General features: G+C 44.1%; 2 protein-coding genes and 1 long non-coding RNA gene across 5 annotated transcripts in view; 1 reads left to right on the top strand and 2 right to left on the bottom strand.

Annotated features, from left to right (window-relative positions):
- REV1 (REV1 DNA directed polymerase) overlaps positions 1-2,912 on the bottom strand; it is a 73,423-nt gene extending 70,511 nt beyond the window's left edge. Inside the window, exon 1 of one of the 3 annotated variants that reach the window (XM_064481860.1) lies at positions 2,744-2,912. The gene's annotated coding sequence lies outside the window, so the exon portion shown is untranslated. The remainder of the gene's footprint in view (positions 1-2,743) is intronic. The other 2 variants (XM_064481859.1, XM_064481858.1) reach the window with 2 other exon arrangements.
- LOC135319850 (uncharacterized) lies at positions 1,916-16,350 on the top strand. Its single transcript, XR_010378789.1, has 3 exons — positions 1,916-2,241; positions 14,681-14,850; positions 15,205-16,350. It is a non-coding gene; the product is annotated as an uncharacterized LOC135319850 (long non-coding RNA).
- AFF3 (ALF transcription elongation factor 3) overlaps positions 7,403-23,478 on the bottom strand; it is a 493,384-nt gene continuing 477,308 nt past the window's right edge. Inside the window, exon 25 of the transcript XR_010378788.1 lies at positions 7,403-7,415. The gene's annotated coding sequence lies outside the window, so the exon portion shown is untranslated. The remainder of the gene's footprint in view (positions 7,416-23,478) is intronic.

The following is a 23,478-nucleotide window of genomic DNA, read 5'->3' as shown; positions in this document are numbered from 1 at the left end:
CTACCTTGCAGTGGGCGAGTCTAACAGGGCAAATGGGTAAGTCAGTGAGGAGTGTACCTTCACTTCGCAGTAAGTGTTATGAAGAGAAATAAAGAAGATGAACTGAAAGCCACAGAGGGAGGGCTGGCTTCTATTTTAGGGATCAGAGAAGGCCTCTCTGGGACAATGACATCTGAGCGGCAAATGGAAGATGTCAACACAAGATAACCACCAGGAGAGCGGGGTGGCCCAACTAAAAGAACAGCAAATGTAACATCCCTAAGATGGAACGGTTTGGTTTGGTCAAGAAATGGCAAGAAGTTCTGATTCAGTTCTAAGGGTAACAGGAAGCTTTTGGAGGATTCTGAGCACGAGAGTGACAATATGATTTATGTCTTTAAAAAGACCACTCTGACTGTTACATGGGCATCAGTCAGGAAGGGAGGAAGAGAAACAGGGACACCAGGGAAGGCACCGGTACAGCAGTCTAAAGGAGAGATACCTGAAAGATTCACGTACTGTCTGTAAGTACCTGCGATACTCTAAGAACAGCATGCAGCCTAACTGTCCCTGAAAAACTTTTAATATTCCTCCTTCCTCATCCCCCATTCCTGACTTGACCATGAAAAAAAAATCAGAGATTCTTTTTTAATATCCATGTTAATGCTTTATGGGTGCTATTGCAGGAGGAAAACAAGATTACAAGGTATTTCCCTCACTTATAAATGTTCTATTTAATATACTCTATGGTTTGCATATGCCATGTACATGTCATACATTCTTGAGAAGCAGAGCTTCACTGCTCTTTAGTTTAGGGCTTGTTCATTTATTTGGAGACAAGAGGTACCTATCACCTCTTCTGATTAGCTTTCTTCTTGTGCTTTGTCTCGGCACATCCCAGCACATTCTAGATTGTGAACTGCAATAAAGAGGTATACCAAGGGGAATACGTATTTACTGAGCGCCACTGGGTACCAGTGGCTCACTAGATGCTTTACACTTAACAACTCATTTAATCCTCAGCCACCCAAGGTAGGAAATGATGCTGTCATCATACAAATTAGGAAAAAATCAGAGATATTAGTTAAATTGTCCAAGGTCACACACCTAATAATGGGCAGAGCCTGAATTTAAATCTATGTCTAACTCCGAAGTTTTTGTCTACTATGGCAGCTATCAAAGAAAGGACTGTAAAATATACATAACATGTAGTCTTTCTAACGTCTTACTAATGACTAGCTTGTTGCTGGTGAGGACAGGGTTTCTTTCTCTTACATAGAATCTGAGTTTTGAAGTTGGGGGTGGAGAAAATCAAGTGATCTTACGTATTCAAACACATTTTTTGTAGAAGTATTTTATACTTAAGACTTTAAAGAAACTAAAAGAGAGATTCCCTCCTCTTCAGGGGAAAAAAAACACTTAAATAGGTATTGTTTACTATGAAATAGGAGGAAAGTTCTATGACAAGTTTGGTACAGACTCTGCCCTCAAGAGACCTCGAGAGAGAGAAAAAGAGGATATGGATAAAAAGACAATCATCTTAACACATGAAAAGTGGCAAAGACATAGCCTGAGGATTGAACAGAGTTCCTTCTAGACCCGGGAAGGATTGCTGGAAAAAGGACTTCAGGTGAGCTTCCAAGAGTCACAGGAAATACAGGGAGGGAAGGACACGCTAGGAGCATCCGCACCGGCTAAGGCAAGGCTGCGTGGGGAAGCCGACACGGGAAGTTGGGGAGGCAGGTAGACGGTACCCCACAGGATGGGTTACCGCGTAGTCCGCCGGAAGAACCAAGGTTACGGCAGGTCCTACCCCACCTACAGAGGAAATGGCTAGTTCTCCAAGACTAGTGGAGAGGCCAGGCAGACACACGCAATTAAGAATTGTTACACACGCCAGTTAGTTACAAGCCCTTTTATGAGATGTGCTAGTCTACGTTATTTTCACGTAAATGATACCATTTCCCCGCTATGCGTGATCTGAAAAGACGCGGAAAACAGAAACAGTAGATTTACACCAGGTGCATTTGTTTTTTAAAATCAAGGCGGGGGGGTGTCAACTAAGGAGTGATATACTAAGCTATTATTTCTCTACAAACTGGGGTTCGGTAGCAAGAGCAGTGAAAGCCGTACGGAACCGGCCCTTTCCGTCCACACAGGTGCTGAATCATTTTCTCTGAGCGGAGTGGGAGCGCGCCACTTGTCAGGACAGTTGGGGAAAGGTGCCCGGCGGATTAAGGCAACAGACAAGCAACGAGGGAAGTAAGTGAGGGAAAATTGCCTTCGGAAAGTCCGACACCGATTCCGGGATCCCACGGGGGGAGAGGCCGCGGCGGGAGGCCGGGCGGAGCACCCAGCGCTTGGCCCGGGCCGACATCCTGCGACGCGCAGAACCCGCGACCCAACGCGCGTGAATGAATGGCCGGCCCGGCGCCGGCGCGGTCAGAGCGAGGCCGGGGAGGCGTCCGCCGGCGGGACGCGGGGGCGCGGCGGGCAGGGCCGCGGGCGCGAGTCGGCGGCGGGGGCGGCGGGCCGGCCGCGCCATGGCGGAGGGGGAAGGGGAGGTCACGCGTTACATAACCCGGCAGCCGCCCCGCTCGGGCCGCCGCGGGCCGCCCAGGCCGCGAGAGCTCGGGCCGCGGGGCCCGGGCCGGCGCGCCCTCCCCGCGCCGCCTCAGGCCGTCCGCGCTCGGGCCGCCGCCGGGCGTCGCGGGCCGCGTCCCACCACGCCCCCCACCCCTCCGCCCGCCCGGGGGTCGCTCACCTTCCGCGTTGCCCCGGACCACCATGCCCGGGCAGGGCCGCCTCCTCCGGCCTCGCCGGCCCCCGCGCCGCCGCCGCCCCGTGCCCTCGCCGGGGGCGGGGAGGAGGGCCGGGGGAAGGAGTTGCACCGCCGCGCCGCGGTCCACGCTCGCCCCACGCTCGCGGCGGCCGGCCTGCGCGCGCTCGGCCGCTGCTCCGCCCCTCCCCCTCCGGCGGGCGGGCGCGCGCGCCGCGGCCCCGCCCCGCCCCTCCCCCTCCGGCGGCGGCGCGCTCCCAGGCTCCTCCCCGCCCCTCCCCGCCGCGGGCGGCCCGCCCTGCGCGCGCGGCTGCGGGCTGCGGTCCCCGCCCCGGCTCGCGCTGCTCCCCGCGCGGCGCACGCGCCCGGCTCACGCCCTGCCCCGGGCGACCCCGAATCACGGGCGCGGCGCCCCTCCCCGGCCGGCCCGCAGCGGGCAGCGCCTCCGCCGCACGTGACCGTCTCGCTTGCGGGGGCGGAGAGGATGCGGCGCGGGCCCGCCGCCCTGCACCCGGGCACTTGCGCGCTTCCCGCTCCTGTTGCCGCGCCGTTCTCCGCTCAGCGAGCCCCTGCTCCGCTCTGGACTCCCAGTCCCGGAGGACACAAGTGCAGGAACTAACCATGCTTAAAACCCTGGAAAATTTGTCTGAAGACCCGTAAAACACACGGGTACCCCCACCTCTAGCGGTTGATTTACAGTGACATCTAGTGGAGAAAAGGACACAAGTGAACTGACACTTTGCTGTGTCGGGGAGCAACCGAGAATCAGGGCCAACGTAGATGAGTGGAAATGTGCACCGCGCCGCGGGGTTTAAGTGCTGCCCGCTCCCGCGGGGGCGCGAACACCATTCCCTGTGCGATGATCCCGCCCTGCATTGCACCTGGATGTTTGTAAACCTCCGGCAGGTAATCCATCGCATCTGCAGTGCTGGGGCTACACGCGAAAGCAATTTGCTACTAATGTAAAAAAAAAAAAAAGGTGTATTATGTATGCTTAAATACAGTTTTAATTGAGGGCCTTCCAGCAGAAGACAATTGTTCCTTAAGGACCATTTTCCCCCTCTTGGCAATGTCGGTTTGCCTGGGGATTCCACATTGCTATTAGAATAGTCTTTATTGTTGTAAATACACAAACGTGAAGCGAATCTCCGTGCAAAGGCGCAACACTTTAGCCCTTAGTTCCTTACCTGTAAGACTTGAAGAGTTTGCAGGTGCTTAAGAAACAATTAGCACTCTTGAAAACTGACTTTGCAGAGCTAAGACTTGTTTACTGGTAATTGGGAGGATGTTCAAGCGACTTGTTTCTTATTTCAAGCCCCTTCGTTTTTGCCATTTTATGAACTTTCATAAATGCACCTCAACTTCAGTATTCCTTGTCTCTAGCCCGCAAAATCAGGTTGCATGCTTTTCTGAGATGTCATAACTTGAAACAAATGGTGTAATTTCAACAGACTCAAAGTTGCCAACTGCAGCATCAGGGTATCATCCGCTGAAATACCACAGAAAAACAATGGCGACCCCTTAATATGTTTCTTTTAATATATGTCTCTAAATGTCAGATTTCCATCAATATGAAATGGCAAGACTCGATTTTCAAATTAAAAATAACCTGTGAAATCTGCAGGTGTACTGTTGTATTTCAATTTTCTTTCCACTTTCTCCTATTCGAGTCAAAGTTGTGTTTGTTTTTCTTCTGTATTTTCTCAAGAAAGAAACACAGACATTGAGCTAACTGACCTTGGCAACACCTTTGCAGAATATAGTGAGACACTATTAACTGCATTTTAGTCCAAACTAGTAGGCAGGCTCTGATAACAAGGGGGAAAAATATCGGGTTGCTCTCTGGATAAAATAGGATAAAAAGAGAGATGAAGAATACATAAACAGTGTATACAAACCCTGAAATCCTCGGTACAAATACGTGGCCAAAGTTTCCACTTTTTTTTTTTTTTTGGTCCATTCTAGAATATTCTTTGATGCTATCCCATAATATATTACACAATGTCCGAAGACCCTTTTATTTCAATTTCATCCAGTCACCTACATTCATTCATTCATTTACTTTCATTTATTTCCATGAGGACTATCTTTCCCAGCTTAAGGGAAGCTGGCCTGACCTTTGGGTAGAGTACCTGAGATGGCTACTCTGGACTCCCACCCATGGGGAGGCGCTTTGGGGCGGTGCTTCGGGGCACTGCCCCTTATTCCTCTTTTCTGAACTTCATTAAAAATCATTTTTAAAATGTCTAACATTACTGTCATCTCAGGATCTTATAAAAGTGCAAACCCCCTGAGCCCTTTAGGGACAGCCCTGAGTAAGGGCATGGCTCTGCTGTCCTTTAACCTCCGTTTCCAGCAGTAAACTTTTCTTGGAAACATCCACATCTAGTCTCTGAAATACCAAAAACAGAAAATAAGAACATGAAACCATTAGAAAAAACCCAAAGATTTGTACTCAAGTCCCTTGGGTGAAATACACATTGTACCTTGTGTGACTTACTCTTAGGAAAGAGTGATCTTGCTGATTATCATAAGGTAATATATGCTTTTATGTTATAAAACAATTTATTCAGAAAAGATGAAATAACAAAAATGAGCACAAGCCCACAAAAGCTTAGGAAATTGGAATCAGAATTGGCTTACCAAGACTTAATTCTTCTAAACACAGTATCTGTACCTAGTAAAGAAACACCATGAACAGGGAAGTATATACTGTCGGCCCTGCGTAATGGCAGGATTCTATCCACGATTGGCTGAATCTGGGGCCACCAAACCCGCAGATACAGAGGCCTGACATTTTACATTAAGGAACGTGAGCATCTGGGGATTTTGGTAGCCGTGGGGGTCCTGGAATAAATCTAACACATTTAAACTATGTAGTTCACAAGATTCAGAATGATTCAGTAATTAGTTATGATGAGCATTCTGAATGCCGTCAGTCACCATTGCGTCAACAGTGAACAAAATGCATGTCCTGCCCTCAAAGAGTTTCCAGTGTAGTGGGGGGACCTAATACGTAAGCACACATCTACAGTGCGGGTTCAGGGCTGCCCCCGGAGGGTGTTCTAGGGAGCACGGAGGAAGGGTGTCCAGGAGGTTTCCTAGAGAGAGTGATTTCTTGAGTAAGGACTGAGAGGCCAGTTGAGTGCCACTCCCCTGGAGGGAGCAACATGTGTAAAGGCAGAGAAGGGAGGGAGAACAGGGAACATTCCAGAAACTGCAAAGTGTGAAGTATAGAGGGGCATGGGCTGGGGGTGGGGTGAGTGCTGAAAAAGGAGGTTGGAGAGGCAAGCAGAGGTCAGAACATGAAGAGCCCCACAAAATGCATGAATGTGTTTATCCTACGTATTATGAATTGTCCTAGATTTGGCCAGTGGTAGCCCCTTCAAGTTGGCACCTGACACACCCCCATTAGTTGTTTAAAGTATTTTTTTTTCATCAAGTAAGGCTACCACTATTACCCTTTTCCCCCACCCCAGGAAGATTATCATGGATAAAGAGGGACGATTGCATATTGATAAAGGGATTAATTCTCCAAGAAGACATAACATTCCTTGTGTATATGCCTAGTAGCAAAATGTCAAAATATAGGAAACGAAAACTGATGGAACTGAAAAAAGAAATATACGAATCCACTATTATAGTTGGAGATGTCAACACCCTTCTGTCAGAAATTCATAGAACAAGCAGGGAGAAGAATGTCAGGAAGGATCTGGATGACCGGAAGAGCACCATCAATCAACTTGATCTAATTGCCAAGTATAGGATCCTCCATCCAACAAGAGCAGAACATACATTCTTCTCAGTTGTACGTGAAACATTCACCGAGACAGACTGCATTCTGGGCCATAAAATATACCTTAACAAATTTAAAATAATAGAAATCATACAAAGTACGTTCTCAGACCACAAAGATCAAAGGAATTAACAGAAAAATAGTTGGAGAAATCTCCCAATATTTGGAAGTTAGACAACACATTTCTAAAGAACTCAAGGATCAAAGAAAGTCAAGAGACATTTTAAACTAAAATGATATAATTAGAGCAGAACTCAGTGAAACTGAAAACCAGGAAACACTCAAGAAAATCAATAAAAACAAAATTTGGTTCTTTTGAAAAGATCAATAAGATTGATCAAACTCTTGGCTGGCCAACCAATTAAAAACAGAGAAGACACAAATGACCAATATCACACGTGGCATTGGTAATGATTTAATGCTCCATGGGCATTAAAAATAGAAGAAGATAGTACTATGACCAACCTTGACAACTTACACATTCTCGCTATGGGTGTGTCACAACAGTTGCTTATGTCAATATTTCTTGTTTACATTATTGTAACTATTTACGTTAGCATTCAGAAGTGACTCATATAGTTTATAGGATCACAATTTCTTTTTGTAATCAGCTAATCAATCAGTTCATTTTTTTTTTTGGACTCATAAGACCATAACTTAGAGGCCAGTTCTTGGAGGACAAAGGACTCCGCCCTCTTGCTCCAAAAGGGCCCAGTGGCCCTTGAGTTCTGTCGCCCAGCAGTCGTTCTGAGATTTCTTTTTGCCATTTGGGAACCCCTTTCTCCTAGGTCCATCTCAATTTCACGTCTTCTTTCTTTTTTCAGTTCCTTATTTCATTAGAGCTTATCCTTTAACATCTTCCTGAGAAACAGTGCAAAAGAAGGTATTTTTTTCTTTATTCTACTCATATTTGATTGAGTGGCGATGTTTTAAAATTTTAAATAATTTCCCTCAGCAATTTGAAGGTATATCTCAATCGTGTTGTAACTTCTACTGTTGAAAATCTGATGCCATTCTGATTCCCAGACCTGTGATGACACTTGTTTTTGTCCCTAGATCTTCTATTTATTTCTGGTGTCCCAGAATCTCACAATTATTTGCTGTGGTGTGGCTCTTTTTCTGTTCATTATGTTGGGTACTTCATGGACCCTTTCATTCTAGACGCTCATGCTCACCTATTTTGGATTTTTCCTTGTACTATTGTATATGCAGTTAGATATTCAATTGCAGAGTTTGGGGAGATGTCCGGATTGGGGGGTATACATTTTGGAGTTGGTAGTTTATGGCTGATGTTTAAATCCATGCAGCTGGATATGATTAATTAAGGAATAAGCGTAGAGAGAGATGTTTGATGACTGAGACCCTGTTATTTAAAAAAAAATCCCAGGAAAGTTGAGGGGAGAGATAAATTAGGAGTTTGAGATTAGCAAATACACACTACTGCATATAAAATAGATAAACAATGATCTACTGTATAGCACAGGGAACTATTGTTAGTATCTTGTAAAATAACCTATAATGGAAAAGAATCTGAAAAATAATAGATATATATGTGTGTGCAACTGAATCACTTTGCTGTACGCCTGAAACTAACACAACATTGTAAATTAACTATCCTTCAATAAAAGGAAATAAAAAATCTTAAAATCCCTTCACGGTCATTTTGGTGAAATTTGGAAAGGGATAATGTGTGCGCCATTCAGTTTAAGGGGAAGTCTCCTTGCTTGGGTGTTTTTCAAATTAACAAATGATTATGTTTCGAGTTGGTCAGGTCAGTTGTTCTGTGTGATCTTCATATCAGATGTTTCAGAGCCCGTGTTTACTGACCGAGATTGATCAATAATCTATCTGAGTGATAGATTTTCTTCCTGCTTCCCTCCTCTGCTTTTCTCTAAATCTTCTCATACATGAAGCAATGTGTTTTATTAATGAATTGCCTGGGAATGCTACCACCGCGCAGCAGCCTAGAAAAAAGCATGCTGTGACCATTTCAGACTACAAGGAGTGTTTCCTTAGACAATGTGAGCGTGTGTGTGTGTGTGTGTGTGTGTGTGTGTATGTGTGTGGTTTGTATTAGACCACCACTGGGCGGGAATTCCCAGGGGGTTTGGCCTCAGAACTGAGAGTGGGTATCCTCATGTGACATGTAACCTCAGGAGCTCTGGTGAATTTATAGGCTGGGGGTGGGGGTGGGGGCAGAAGCCTATTCTCGTGGGTTCTTGCAGCCAATTCCTGGAGTAAAGTCGCCACAGGTGGTGAGAACTCCTACTGGGCTTCCTCTCAGGGCTTTTCCAGACTCTGGCTCCCGGCCCTATTAGGCCTGCCCCGCCCCTGCCCCATCTCTGTGACACAGGCCTGTGTCCTTGGCGTGAATTTCTCTATTCATCTTGAGCTTCGACTCCAGTTGATTTCAGTAAATTGCAGCCAAGGAATACTTAACGAAGATTAAATAAAGCTCTGTGTTTCGCTGATCTGGAAGGTGGGGCAAACTTTCCTTAGGGGGTTAAAGCAGTCCATTTCTGCCTACAAACATCATAAAGAACCCAGGCCAGGACCAACCGTTTTCAACTCAGCTTTCCTGGGGGCTAGCAAACTCCCATGACCTTGGACCATTCGTGGGACTTTGGCAGAACTTGTCTCCGGGACTCGCCACATCCCACCGTTATGGCGAAAGCTGTGTGAGGACGTAGGCTTAATTTATCATCACTTCTCTCTCCCCTTCCCTAGCACAGTAAGCAAACCCAAGGAACATTCTAAATTGCCGTGAATCTTGGGCTTAGTGGGAGAGGATGAGAAGTGTACTCTTAACTAGCATGAGGTAAGGAGGACCACATTTCTGGATGAAAAGTAAGTGCACTTCCCCAAAGTTAATGTCCTGAGTGATGCTGTGTATCTTATTTTTAGACTGTCTTAGATGAGGTTTCTCAGGGCATGTCTGTAACTGGAATCCAAGCTGTCAGAGACCAGGTTTCTGCTTCTGACTCTGGCACTGATTGGCTGCTTCATTTTGGACAAATAGTTTAACTTCCCTGGACCTCAAATTCCTGGGCTGTAAAATGAGAGGACTGTCATAAACTGTTTTCCCTAGTTCCAAAATCCTACGAAAACCTTCATTTTAAAGATTTAAAACCTAAAGAAAAGGAATTGGAATGATGGTTATATTATGCAGCACAAAATATTCAAAATAAGACAGTACATTTAATGCAATTTTAAAAAGCTAAAGTGGTTAAGAAATATATTCAATTAAGGACAGAACAGTAGAGAGGGCCTTTGTTTCTGTCTTTTTCTCTTTTAAAGACACAAGGAAGCCAGAATAAAGATAAGGGAATTATAAAAGACAAGCAGAATTAATCATTACATGAATTTAATCAGGGAAAGATTAAAAAAAAATCAAGAGACTCAATATTGCAAACAGCATTCATAATCGTAGGTTCTGAAGCTACACGTACAAGACATCAAGTATTTTCACGTGGGGGGTGGCATAGGGGTTCAGAGTATAAAAAGAATAAAGAAAGATTTGATTTTCAAAAGGGGATTTCATCCCTTACAGAAGGAGAGTGGAGGAAGGGCCTCCTACCTGACTCTGTCAGGAGACAGAGTCAGTGTGATGAGAGCAGAAATGACGATTAACAGGCAGAATGCGTTTCAGCCAAGCAAAGCACCAAGCTCAGGTATGCTTGTCTCAAAGGTATTCAGCAAATAAGCAGAGATACAGAGAAAAGTTGAAAAAAAATTATGGGGGGGTAAAAAAACCCCAAAACACCCAACCAATGTGAAGAAAGATTCCAAAGTAGGCAGAGCCCCATGTACCCTGAAGGAAAAACAACAAACAACGGAAAGATGGAGTCAGAATCAACAACAGTTTAGGCCAATAAAAAAAAAAAAGTCTATTGGAGGAAAATGGCCAAGAAAAAAGCGAGGGGAAGATAACTGGAATTTTTAAAAGCACAATTTGGTCTCCTGGTTAGACACAAGCAGAGTCAAACTTCAGTGGACTTAGGGCATTTCTGGAGATTATAGCTGTCACTATGACAAGTTGTACGTAATTGTACCTATCTGTAATTATAATAGCTGGGCAGTTCTGCACACATCGATTTTTTTACTGAGGATTATTTGAAAGTTCCTGCAGGGGAAATAATTTCAAATGCTGAGTCGGAGGCTTAGGAACCCCCTTTCCAAGCCAGGAAGAGGTAGAAAGGTGGCTCACTGGTGGCCCTGGGACTAGCACACCCCTGCTCAGAAAGCCCAGATTCCCCAGGAGGAAACTTGGGAAGGGGAGCGGGAAGGAAGAAAACAGTGAGGAAAAGTCAAGAAAAGGGGCTTTGCAGGTGACCATCTACGCAGTTTGGTTCCCCCTCCTTAGCAAAATTCTCATCTTGGCATCCAGGACCCTGGGGTCACTGGCTCTGCTCTCTCCCAGCATCGCTTTGTCACAAGCGCCCCTTCGCTCACTGGTTCAGCACTGGGTCCTGGCAGGCGCTGGTTGCCTGAATACGTTCATGACCTTAACTCAAGTCCTACCAGTCCTTCTTCTAAGTGTCCCTGTCCCCCCACCTTCGTTCCCATGACTGTAGTCTTGGCACAATCCTTCACCCCTTCCTTCTTAGACAAACACAACTGCTTCCGAAATAATTACCCCGTCCCTCTCTCTGGCCCCTCCGAGGTGTTCGTTTCGCATGATTCTTCCTTCAGCATCACCTTTGCTATGACTCTCCCTATGATAAACCAGGTCCTCCCACCGAAGGGACCACCTGGGGACACACCTGAAGTTTACAAGCTGGGTTTACTACTCACGATGGAGAACATACACTCTGCGGCCTCTCCCTGGGTCAGGTGTGAGGAAGAATCTGCTCTATGACTATTGGCTTTGGTTGGGTGATTGGGAGGAGGGTTTAAGGAAGTGGGCGGACACTCTAGACTGGATGTTGTCAGAAAGCAGAGGTGATTCTAAGATTGCTTGTCTCAATAAATCCTATGGGGAGAGGAGACTAGAATGGAGATAAAGTTGTAACTGGTAAAGAAGCAGCTGTCTCTCATTTGGCTCAGAAGGGGGGTGTTTTGTATGTTTTGGTTGGCAGAGGGACCTTATTTTTCCCATGCTTACGTGAAATTATAAAGTGACCTTGCTTTGTCTTGTTTTATCACGGTCTCAGAGTGACCTTGTCTGAGAATGCGATGCCGTGAGATTGTTTATATCTAACAGAAGACTAATATGCCTCTCTGTGAGAGTCAGGCCAGTTCTGAATGCCACGGGCTGCTCTTTTTTCTTTCTTTCTCATTCCCTTTTGGCCAAGAGCAGATGAAGTCAGGCCACAGGACATTAATCACAATATCCAGATTTCTACCATTGCAAGATTTTGTTGATTAAGATCAGAAAAGTGCCCTCTAAATGTAGTCTGTGGTTGATCTAAGGTTACTCTTTCCTTCTCCCTCTGTCGTAGGAGGAGTTGTTGAAATTCTGATGTGACAGTGGCTTTGCAGAAGCAGCACTGAGGACCCTGGAGAGGATACATCAGCCAGTTGCCACAGAGGCAATTATCAGAAGCAGAATGACTATTAGTCTCTGTAACTGGGTTTGAAGCCAAGGACCTAGATTGTGAAACCCAGGCAATGAAAGTGTGTCTTCTCGTAATCCACCTGGATCTGTTCAACAGAGCCAGGTGGCTTCTTCTCTTAGCTTACTCAGAACCGTTCTGTTTACCCTGCGGTGCTTATGCAGGTGCAACCAAAGCATTTGCTATGACACAAACTTCCCCTTGGCCGGCTGAGAGGAAATCACGGCTACACGATTGTCCATGACAACTCTAGGTAGTGATTTTGACCAGCTCTTTGGGTTTCTGGATCAGAAGCAGTGTCATTTCTGACCTCTGCTACAGGTAGAGGCAAGTTTCAAACCACTTTTCTAATTGCATTATCCCCATTGTGGGAATCCCGCTGGAAGTCCTCCCGAATAATTTGTGCTTGCCTCATTCTGGAAGCATCTGGGTATCCTTCTCAAGGAAATAGGATTCAATGGAAGGATGGTGTTCTAAACACTTGGAAATCTCTGTCAGTTACTCTGAGCAGGCAGGCTGAGTGAGTGCGTGGCACAGGTATGAGCCTGCTGTCCAGATAAGAACCGGTACCCTCCTTGGGGAGCACAGATTGAACTGGGAGTCTCAATATCATTTATTACACTGAGAGTAAGTCACTATTTTGTCCCTTCAGACAGACACATTCCTTGAGTGGAATTAAATAGTTCCTGCAAGACAGGCTGAAGTATCTCTGAAAAGAACAAACTTGTGAGCAGGGTAGCCCTAACATTAGTGCCTATTCCTGCTTGACTAGGCTCTGCTAATAGGATTGTAATGATCTCAGCAGAAACATTTCATTCATAGACGGTCAAAGTTCAATTTTTGCAAGATTGGAGGTTGGAGTTAATGATGTGAGGGAAACTCAAGTGCCAGAAGGGATCTGATAAAGGGAATTTTCCTTCTGAAGAATTTAAGGGAATAGCTATTAAATGTTTGTCAACAGGGCCAGTTGAGGGCTTACAGATCTAGCAATCCACTGGATTCAGAGCAGCAGCTACGGTCTGGGAAAAATACATAAGAGAGTTTTGCTTTTCCTTAAGGGGTAGAAGGAGACATAGGGAGTCAGAAATAAAAGGGTGAGTAGAGAATACAGAAAAAACCCCCCATAGACCTACAGCCAATTCGTCTTCGACAAGGGAGGCAAGAGTATACAATGGAGAAAAGACAGTCTCTTCAGCACATGGTGTTGGGAAAACTGGACAGCAGCTTGTAAATCAATGAAGTTAGAACACTCCCTCATTCCATACCCAAAAATAAACTCAAAATGGCTTAACGAATTAAATGTAAGACAAGACACGATAAACCTCCTAGAAGAAAACATAGGCAAAACATTCTCTGATATAAATTTTAGCACTGTTTTCCTAGGGCAGTCTACCCAGGCAATGGAAATAAAAGCAAAAATAAACAAATGGGACCTAATTAAACTTTTAAGCTTTTGCACAGCAAAGGAAACCAGAAGCAAAACAAAACAACAACCTACAGAATGGGAGAAGACATTTGCAAATGGTGTGACTGACAAAGGCTTAATCTCCAGAATATATAAACAGCTCATACAACTGAATTACAAAAAAACAAACAACCCAGTCGAAAAATGGGCAGAAGACTTAAACAAGCTATTTTCCAACGAAGACATACAAATGGCCAATAGGCACATGAAAAAATGCTCAGTATCGCTAGTTACCAGAGAGGTGCAAATCAAAACTAAAATGAGGTATCACCTCACACCAGTCAGAGTGGCCATCATTAAAAAGTCCATGAACGATAAATGCTGGAGAGGATGTGGAGAAAAGGGAGCCCTCCTACACCACATGAATGTAGTTTGGTGCAGCCATTATGGAAAACAGTGTGGAGATTCCTCAAAAAACTAAAAATAGACTTACCATATGATCCTAGCAATCCCACTCCTGGGCATATATCCAGAGAAAACTCTAATTCGAAAACATACACCAATGCACCCCAGTGTTCACAGCAGCACTGTTTACAATGGCTAAGACGTGGAAACAACCTAAATGTCCATTGAGAGATGACTGGATAAAGAAGCTGTGGTAAATTTATACAATGGAATATTACTCAGCCATAAAAAGAATAAAATAATGCCATTTGCTGCAATATGGATGGACCTGGAGATCGTCATTCTAAGTGAAGTAAGCCAGAAAGAAAAATAAAAATACCATAAAGGATTTTTGCTAAACTTCATTTTCAATTTTTTTTTCTGGCACAACCAGGGGGTCTGCCAAATTTTTTGATCATTCTGAGAGTGCCCAATGTTACCCATATGCAGTGAGCATTCTCATTTTTCCCACTTGCTGTTTTCTGAATCAGAGGCTTGTCTCTGATCGCTAATAATCGCCTGTTTGTATTCCTCCAAGTCCTCTCTTTGCTGTGCGATTACAGGACCAATTACCTTGGTTAATGTTGCCTTTTTTGGGAAGCAGTGGTCAGCTAAAGCATTACCATGAGATTCAAGGTCTTCGCATTTTGAATGACCTTCCACTTTTATTATAGCTATTTCCTTAAATAGAAGCAAAGCACTGAAGCTTCTTTAATTTGTAGTCTGTTTTTCCAGTGGATCCTGCCAATGGAAAAAGGACTTCTGAAGTTGTGGACTTGTCTGAACTCCAGCTTTGGTGTTGATGCCAGAGTTCTTGGATGAGGAAACTATGTCTGAGCTGCCGGATCCAATCAAAGACTGAAATAAGCAACGGGCTTCTGATGACTCCCAGGTAACTGAGTCAATATTCCTAGTGTCCAGTCCTTTCATGAATGAAAAGGGAAAAGGGTTTATGATAATTAGGCAACCCTAGGTTTGGGGTCGTTGCAGCCCTATTCTTAGGTTTCGGAAGGCTTATTTATCTTCCTAGGGTAGAGGTTCAGGGACTGAGGACTTAGTTCACAGAAAGAGGATTCAACGTTAGACAAGTCTGGCACAAGATCCCAGGAATCCTCAGCGTTGTGTTTTAATAGTTGGCCTTGGAAAATTCTGTATAGTTTGTCATTTTTAATGTAGCGAGAGTGTTACCTTCTTGTGACATTGTCTGCCCTAAATAATGAACTTTTTGTTGTTGTTATTGGTGCAGAATTGTAATTTCTCTCTGAAGGGTTTGTGAATGAAAAATATTGCCAGCCATATCGGTAAACAAAGGATGTTGTGGCCATCAAGTCATCACCTGCTACTGCCATCACTGACAGAGAGCGGAGGGAACTCAGGATGCTGACAAGCAGGCAGCCCGGCCTCTGGCGTCACCCCTCATGGTGCCCTCTAGGGGAACTCAGGGTGGGAAAGAGCAGGACACTGGCCCTGGAGAGCTAGGTCCCCATCAAAGGAGTGATTTCAACGAGCCCAGACTTTTGCACCTTCCCATACATAGAAAAGCACTAAATTAGCTTGAGATATTTGATTTTCTTTAATAAACAGTAATCTTTTGATGTTCCAACCACCTGGTCTTTGTGGCAAACCTCCTATATATCCTGGCTCCTCTCCTGCCTCTTTGGAACTGTCTCCTAGAGTGATCTGAGAGGCTGTCTCCTGAGTCCAAGTTCTCAGAAAGTCCTCCAAATAAAACATAACTCTCAACTTTTACGCTGTGCATTTTTCAGTCTACAGGTTCCTGTCTCTTCTGAACTAAGGTCTTTAATAATTACACAGAATCCATCTTAAAGCTTTGCTCATTTTTTTGAACATAGTGAAAGACCATCTACATATTATATTAGAACAGAAGGATATCTCAAATCTTTAAGGTCCTAATTAAGAATCTGAGAGACATAAGAGGAGAGCTTCATTAAATCCTCAAGGCAAAACAGTCCAGGTATATTTATTTCCCTTCTCATGGACCTGCCTGGATCTGATAGGATGCTAAAGAACATACGTCCACCATGGCGAAGTGGGTAGTTTCAAGTAGTACTGAAGATAAAATAGAATTTGGGTTAAGGATCACTGGGAAGAGAGGAATCACAATCTTATTTATGGTCCCACGGTCTTGCATGTATCAATATCCATGCCCATGAGGCTTTTGATTCAGCAGTCCTGGAGTTTTATAAGAGCTGATGCAAAGAATAATGAATCCCTGCTTTAGAAAGTCTTCTACACGGGGTCTCAATCCGTCCTTAGCTTCAGGCTTTACAGGGTATTGAGTGAGAGCAGGTAAGGATTTAGAAAAGTCAATTTCTATTTTGATGGGTTTGGTCTCCAGAATTCTTCAGTAGAATTGTTGTCCCAGAGAAAATTAGGGATGTCACATAATTGCTCAAATCGAGATTGGGTTAAAGTTTTAGGGACAGGTAAAGCGCCACTTAAATTGCACTATTAAAGGATTGTGCGTGGATGAGGCTGCAGGTGTTTCTGGCAATAGTTTGAAGAACATTTGAGTTGGTAGTTGCATTTACCTAAAAGACCCTTGCAGATTAAGTTTACGGGTATGGTGTCAAAGAGAAGAAATGCACGTTGACTTGAGAGGAGCCGAGAGTTACCATCACAGAGTGGGGAGTGGGAAGTGTTTGAGCACTGTTTGAAATTCCTAAACAGTTTAATGATGCTGAGGAGATGGGTGGAAATTGTGGTCGAATTTACGTTGACAGAGTAGCATTATCCATGGGAAGAATCTGCTTTTATTTTTCTGTTATTAATGATAATTCTCCTTGTTGATTTAAAGGAATCATTGGAAATTGGGCACCACAATATCTCTCAGAGTCCTTTCATTACTCCTGTGTGGAATAACAAAGTGGGCAGCATAGTTCTGTTTCATTTTAGTTCAGATGGGGTAGGGATTTTTCCAGTGCCCCTCCTCACTTCCTTTTTTTTTTTTTTTTTCTTTTTAACAGTACTGGCAAATGTCTTTGTCAAAGGGAAATTTTTTTTATTGTCTCTTGAGGGAGTGGAGGGTAGATTTAATTGTTCTAATTGTGACGTGCTTTGTTTGTTTACAAGTTTACTTTCCTTTTGGATGTCTAAAGCCTCTTCAAAATGTTCAGCCAAATGTTAAAATTCATGGAAGGGGGCAATTTGCAAATCAGTTTTTTAATGTACCATGTCTTCAATTTCTGCCTTCAAATCACCAACAAAGAAAGGTGGGAAGGGCATTAGAAATGGTATCAGGAGCTAAACCTGGATATTGTCTAAATGTGTTGAATAGTTTGCTGATGAAAACTTTTTGGATTCATTCTTTCGCTACTTTGCAAGGTCTAGTTTTTTCTTTTTTTCTTTTTTTGCAAGAAAGTCTTGTGTTACAGTTTCCAAAAGGTTCTCACATATTTCCTTTACCTTAAGATGTCCTGATTGAGTAAAATGTATCTTTATTGTTTTTTACTGAGGAAAACATAGATTCATGGGCACCTGTAAGAGACAGTACAGAAAGATCCCACATGTCCTTCACCCAGTTTCCCCAAATGGCAACACCTTGCAAACTGAGGTACCATTTCACAAGGATAGTGACAATTCACCAGTTTGTTCAGATATCCCCAGTTTTATTTCCTACTCCTTTGAGAGGTTGTGCTTACAATTTTGTGCTTCATGTAGGTTCATGTATTCACCACCAGAGTCAAGATGTAGAACAGTTCTATCTTCGCAGCAACCTCTCCAGTTGCCCCTTGAACACCACATCTACCTCCCTCCATCCCCTTCTCCCCAGCTCCTACCTCTGGCAGCCAATAATTTATTCCCTGTTTCTAAAATTGTATCCTTTCAAAATGTTATGGAAACGTTATACAAATGGAATCATGCAATCTTTTGAGGTTGGTTTTTTTTTTTTTTCACTCAGTATAATTCTCTGGAGAGTCATTCAGTTGTAGCAGGTATTGATAAATTGTTCATTTTTATTGCTAATTAGTATTCCATTTTTACTCATTCACCCATCGAAGGACAGCTAGGCTGGGCTTCCAGTTTGGGCTATTACAAACAAAGCTGGTATGAGAATCCCTGTACAGGTTTTTGTATAAACTTAAGTTATCATTTATCTGGGATAAATGCTCGAATGCAAAATTGCTGAGTTGTATGGCAGTTCGTGTTTAGTTTTATAAGAAACTGCCTAACAGTTTCCCGAGTGGCTGCACCACTTTGTATCACCACCAACAATGCATGAGTGATGTAATTTCTCCACACCCTTGCCCACACTTGGTGTTGTCATTATTTAGGTGATTCTGTGTTGGGTACCATTTCAGCCATTCTGATAGGCGTGTTGTGGTGATGGCGATTTTATTTGATGGCTAATGATGAACTTCTTTTCATGTTCTTATTTGCTCTTCATTTCACTTCTGTGAAATGGGTTTGTGTTTTTTGCCCATTGTTTGATAGGATTTTTTTTTTTAAACAGTTAGGCTTTGAGATCTTTATAGATTCTAGGTACTAATCCATTGTCAGGAATGTCATTTGCAAATAATTTATCCCATTTTGTAGCTTGGCTTTTTCATCCTCTTAACAGAACTCTTTGCAGAGTTTTAAATTTTGATGAGTCCCATTTATCAATTTTTCCTCCTTTGGATTATGTTTTTGGTGTCAAATATAAGAACTCTTTACAAAACCCTAGATCCCGGAGATTTTCTCCAATTCTTGCTCCAGGAAGATTTCTAGTTTTTCATTTAAGTCTGTAACCCATTTTGAGTTAATTTGTGAATAAAGAGTGAGGTTTAGGTTGAGGTTTATGCACTTTACTTTGCCTGTGGACATCCAGTTGCTCCAGTTCTGTTGGTTGAAAAGGCTGTCCCTCCTCTATTGAATTGCTTTCACATCTCTGTCAAAACTCGGTTGAACGTGTTTGCATGGGTGTGCTTCTCGGTTCTCACTTTTGTTCCATTGTTCTGTATGTCTCTCCCTTTGCTAGTGCCACACTGGGTTGACTCTTCTCGCTATGAAGTAAGCCTGAATGTTAGGCAGAGTGATCGTTTCCACTGTATTCTTCTCTGTCAGCATTTATTTAGCTATTTTATAGCCTGTGCCTTTTCCTGTAAATTTTAGGAAACTTGTTTATGTCTATAAAAATCCTTACTGGGTTTTTTTTTTTTTTTTGGAATTACATTAAACCTATATAGATCAATACAGGGGGAAATTGACATCTTTACTATATTAAGTCTTCCAGTCCATGAACATATTATACTGCTCCATGTGTTTAGATTGTCCAAGAAGCTTTTGCTGCAGTGGAATTCTCCCCTGTGATGCCACCCAGGCCGCTGGTGTCTCTAGTTAAGTCTTAGGCTCGGGGAAACAAAGAGGTTCCCCAGGCTGGGTGCTTCCTGTGATAGAATTTTTTTAGTGTGTAGCCCCACACATGGTGGTGTCTTATCTTTTGGTGGGGCGGGGAGTCTCAGGACCAGGGGGACGGAGGCCACCTCCAGGCTAGGCACTTACGGCAGGGCCCCCTTGCCATTGTTGCAGGGTTTATTTGGTGTTGGCGGAGGGGTTGCTGCTTCATCAGGGAGGAATGGGCCTACTTGGGTCACCATCTGTTGCTGGGCTCACGTTCGGGAGAGCCCAGGTCTGAGTTCCTTTCGTCTGCTTGGTGGTTCGCTGGGAGATGCTCTGCTGCCATGTTGGTCCTCCAGTCCTGGGTCCCTGACAAGCTCTCCTTCCTCTTTCCACCTTGCAGACCTCTCCTTTGGTTGCCTCTTGCATTGTTTCCAGGGTTTATAGTTGTACATAGATGGAGAAGCAAGGAGAGATGAGTCTATGATATCTTGTCCAAACTGGAAGACTCTATTCTAACTTAACTTTAAGATAATTAGAGGGCTAAAATAAAGGAGCCACAATATACATATCACATTATAAGAAAATGCAACTTTCGGTCAAAAGACTGGAAAGACTTCATTAGTTCTATTAAAAATTATTGACTGAAGCATTATGCTGTACACCAGAAGCTGACACAATATTGTAAACTGACTATACTTCAACATAAATGTATATACAGAAAAAAGAATTAATGTGAAATAACTCGGTATGTTTTAGACTTCCATCAGCCAACGTTTTATCCACTTAGGCTGTTCTTGAATGCATGCAATAAAATCTTAAATGTATTACATCAGTAATAAAGAAGTGATTGAAGACTTTGTGTGATCATTCATACATCAGAAATGTTGGTTCTGGGCTCAAGAGAAGAACACTGGGCACGTGCAGATGAAGGAGGAGGCTGCTGTCGGCTGGACATCTGAAGGGCCTCGCTTTTATCCTTTTCTCTAGGGCAGCACCACCCACTGGAAATATGATGCAAGCTACGTATATAATTTAACATCTTCTAGAAGCCACATTTCAAAGGTAAAAAGCAGCAGGTGAAATTAGCTTTAATAATATTTTAACCCAACATATCAAACATATTATCATTTCAACATACAATCAATTAAAAAATTGCTAAAGAGATGGATTTTTTAAAAAACGCTAAATCTTCCAAATCTTGAGGGTATGTTTTACTGACACACATCTCAATCCAGACTAGCCCCATTTTAGGTGCTCAGTTCCACCGCCCCACCTTGGCTTGACAAATTCTTCCCTTGAGACAATGAGCACAGAATAGCCTAGCATGCTTGAATTTTAAGGCGCAGATTATAAGTTAGAAAGTCAGAAAACAACTGGCAAATATCTCAAAAAAGTATTATTCCAGCAGAAAAGGAAAGATTTCATTCATCTTAGGCCGTCTGCTGATTTTCTACCTACTCTTTGCCTAATTAAAAAAAAACTGGCTTATTCATGGCGACTTTTCCATCCCAAATACAGGGCCTGAATTTATTTTCCTATTGCTTTGTATTACACTTCCCCCGGGAAGACGATCTCCGGCTTCAGGGAAGCCAGGGTTGATTAAGGGCCTGTTTTCTCAGATGCTCAGAAATGCATCGGTTCAGCCGCTCTGAGCGCCTCCTGGGCAGGCCCTCCTTCAGGAGCTGGTGGGCAGGGCACAAGAAGGGGAACTCTGTTCACAGCCTTCAAAGAAATGTTGATCCCTTGATTGATGGAGCCAGCAGATGGCTAGCGCAGCTCAGAACGGAACAGGTAAAAGGAATGGTCTGAGAGCAAAGGGTGAATCCGGGGGCAGGGCATGCTCTCTGCAGGGGCAGGTCTGAGGGGCCTCGATGGCTGTGGCTGGCACCCAGGAGCCAGCCCTCTCACGCCCCGTGGCAGCCACAAGGTCAGTTAACTGCCAGGAACGCAGTTGGCAGGGCGGGACCCGGAGTAAGGCCAGTGCTTAAAAAACAAGGGCCATCTGGAAGAAGCCGTAGTCATCAGAGAAAGGGTAAAGCACTTTGCTTGAGATTAAAAAAAAAAAATAGCCCAGCAACTGACGTATGTGCTAAGGGCCTCACTTTATTGATATATATATATATATATATATATATATATGGTTTTTACGAGGGACCAGCATTTACTTTTATGGCTGAGTTAATGGACTTCTAGAAATAAAAACTGAATATAGAGAGCAACATTCACTACACCTGCAACATTAGAAAAATCTCTAACAGCCTTTCTCCTCCTCTGTCTCCTTCCTCCTCTCCCTCTGCTGCTTCCCGTCACTTCCCCCTCCCTCTGTCCATCCTCTCACACTCATTCACTCAGCACCTACTATGTGCTAGACGCTGGGCTAGATGCTGCCGACAGAGAGACAAAGGGCAGAGTCCCACCCTGGCCTCGCGGGTTAGCACACACTGTGGGGCCATGAACGTCTGCACACAGGTAACCACCAGGTAGCACAGGAAGGGGCGGGGCAGAGCCCTGACAAGGGGCGGGGCTTCCAGAGTCCAAGGCAGAGGGAAGCAGGGAGCGAAGTAAAGGGAGGTCAGATGTGGGGGTGGGTGGCCTGTCTGGAGGATGCTAGTGTGAGTTTTGAAAGCTAATAAGGAACTGGCTGAGTGAAGCTGGAGAAGGATGGTCTAGGAAGAGGGAAGATGGTGTACAAAGGCACGGAAGACCAGAGAGGGGTTTAGTTCAAAGATCTCAAGTAGGCTCAGCAGGACTGGAGCCGTCTCTGGGGACAAGTGAGTGGGCTGAGATAAGACAGGCAAAGGTCAGATCATTGAGGGTCTTTATAGATCAAGGAGGTTGGGTTTTCTTCCAGAGCCGTGGTTTTTAATGTGAGGAAGATTTTGCCCCTTGAAGCCACTTGGCAATGTCTGGAGACAGTTGTCATTGTCATTGCCACAACTGTCATAGCTGCTACTGGCATCCTCTAGTGGGTAGAGGCCAAGAATACCACTAAAAATCCCACAGTTCACAAGACAGCTCCCAGGGCTGCCTCCTTACTTTGCAAATGAGAAGATGGCTGTTGACCTAACAAACACTGATGGGGTCCCTTTGACTACGAGTCTACCAACGCTTCATTATTTGTGTCTTAGTTTGCTGCATGTAAATTTCCCCCTTTGAATGTTTGGAACAAATACTCTCTGTTGGAAAGTCTTATGTTTTTGTGTGCTGGGTCCCTGAATTAACAAACCTAGAACAGCTCATCATGGTAGGAAAAAAACACTATTTTTCTAGATATTAAGAACGTGGCAGGTAGGAACGATCTACAAATTCATTCACTTATTCACTCAACAATGAAAGCCAGACTCTCTGCATGGTTTGCCGACCAACTGCACAGCTCACCACAGCTGTTCACGTCGGTTTTGGAGGTCAGGCCAGCCCCCAGGACTCCCCAGAGTCTGGGAGGATCCTCCCATTCCTCATGCAAAATTGTTCAGAGCCCTTCCTGCACCTTCATTTATACACATTCCAGCTTTTAGATATCACCTCTTCTGCTTCCCAATTGGTTGATCTCAGACGCAGAATTTTCAATCCACAGCAACTACTGGGAGATTTTCAGACCAAACCTGTACCTTTTCAGAATGAGTCTCTCATAGAAAGGCAGATGTAAAATGTCAATCCAGTGGGAAAGACAGATGGGCAAAGATTCAGACCCTGCTCCCTGTCAGACAGTCAGGCTATTATAACCCCAGGGGAGGGGCTTCCTCGAAAGTGGGAAAGTTTTCTGGACCCCCTCAGACACTCAACTTCACATAGCCTCCCCCTAATCTTAATGAATTCATATGAATTAAAAGAAGTTAGATAGCATGCATGAGGTCCTGGGTTCAATCCCCAGTACCTCCTCTAAAAATAAATCAATAAATAAACGTAGTTACTTCTCCCCAACAATAACAACAAAAATAATTTTTAAAAAATTAGATAGATACACAGACTTTATTCAACTATGTATCTCTCTTCTTCTATGCATTCCTCCTGCTCCTCCCTCCATGCCGGACATCAGATTACTTGGCTGGAATTCTTAATGCCTCCTGCACCCTTGGTCTGAATAAATCAAAACCATCCAAAAACCTGTATTCGAGCCCTGCACATGATCTCTGGTGTGTGCATCGGCCGCTGTTGAACTTGGGGTCTGAAGCCATCA

This window comes from Camelus dromedarius, chromosome 33, assembly GCF_036321535.1.
Source record: "Camelus dromedarius isolate mCamDro1 chromosome 33, mCamDro1.pat, whole genome shotgun sequence".
Lineage (NCBI taxonomy): Eukaryota > Metazoa > Chordata > Mammalia > Artiodactyla > Camelidae > Camelus > Camelus dromedarius.
This window is presented reverse-complemented; position numbering and strand designations above follow the sequence as displayed.